Source organism: Bos indicus, chromosome 7 (genome assembly GCF_029378745.1).
Source record: "Bos indicus isolate NIAB-ARS_2022 breed Sahiwal x Tharparkar chromosome 7, NIAB-ARS_B.indTharparkar_mat_pri_1.0, whole genome shotgun sequence".
NCBI classification, from domain to species: domain Eukaryota; kingdom Metazoa; phylum Chordata; class Mammalia; order Artiodactyla; family Bovidae; genus Bos; species Bos indicus.
The window spans coordinates 15,292,718-15,293,808 of NC_091766.1; the positions used below are offsets into that span (position 1 = coordinate 15,292,718).

The 1,091-nt window shown below is 41.7% G+C and overlaps 1 non-coding gene across 1 annotated transcript; it reads left to right on the forward strand.

Annotated features, from left to right (window-relative positions):
- Positions 1-344: 344 nt before the first annotated feature.
- Positions 345-451, forward strand: LOC139184331 (U6 spliceosomal RNA). The gene has a single exon (XR_011567908.1). It is a non-coding gene; the product is annotated as a U6 spliceosomal RNA (small nuclear RNA).
- The last annotated feature ends 640 nt before the right edge of the window (positions 452-1,091 follow it).

Sequence of the window (1,091 nt, forward strand, 5' to 3'; positions counted from 1 at the left end):
ACACGACTGAGTGACTGAACTGAACTGAACTGAAACACACATGTGACACACATATATAATCATTTATATACATAATCATTATATACATAATCCTTTAGGACTTCCCTCCTGGCACAGTGGATGGGAATCTGCCTGCCAATGCTCGGACACGGGTTTGATCCCTGGTCTCAGAATATTCCACATGCCATGGAGCAACTAAGCCCATGTGCCACAACTACCGAAGCCCACACTGTAGTGCCCAGGAGCTGCAGCTACTGAGCCCACATACCGCAGGTACTGAAGCTGACTTGCCTAGAGCCTGTGCTCTGCAACAAGAGAAGTCACCGAATAAGAAGTCCGAGCATGTGCTCGCTTCGGCAGCACATATACTAAAATTGGAATGATACAGAAAAGGTTAGCATGGCCCCTGCGCAAGGATGACATGTAAATTTGTGAAGCATTCCATATTTTTAGCAAATGAAACAATTGACAAAGGGTTAATTTCCCAAATATACAAGCGGCTCATACAACTCAATACCAGAAAAACAAACAACCCAATCAAAAAGTGGGAAAAAGACCTTAACAAACATTTCTCCAAAGAAGACATACAGATGGCTAACAAACATGAAAAAAAAATGCTCAACATTGCTCATTATTATAGAAATACAAATCAAAACTACAATGAGATATCACCTCACACCGGTCAGAATGGCCATCATCAAAACGTCTACAAACAATAAATGCTGGAGAGGGTGTGGAGAAAAGGGAACGCTCTTGCACTGTTGGTGGGGGTGTAAATTGATACAGCCACTATGGAAGACGGTATGGAGATTCCTTAAAAAACTAGGAATAAAACCACCATATGACCCAGCAATCCCACTCCTAGGCATATACCCTGAGGAAACCAAAATTGAAAAAGATACATGTATCCCACCGTTCATTGCAGCACCATTTACAATAGCTAGAACATGGAAGCAACCTAGACGTCCATCGACAGATGAATGGATAAAGATGTTGTGGTGCATATACACAATGGAATATTACTCAGCCCTAAAAAGGAATGCATCTGAGTCCATTCTAATGAGGTGGATGAACCTAGAACCTATTATACA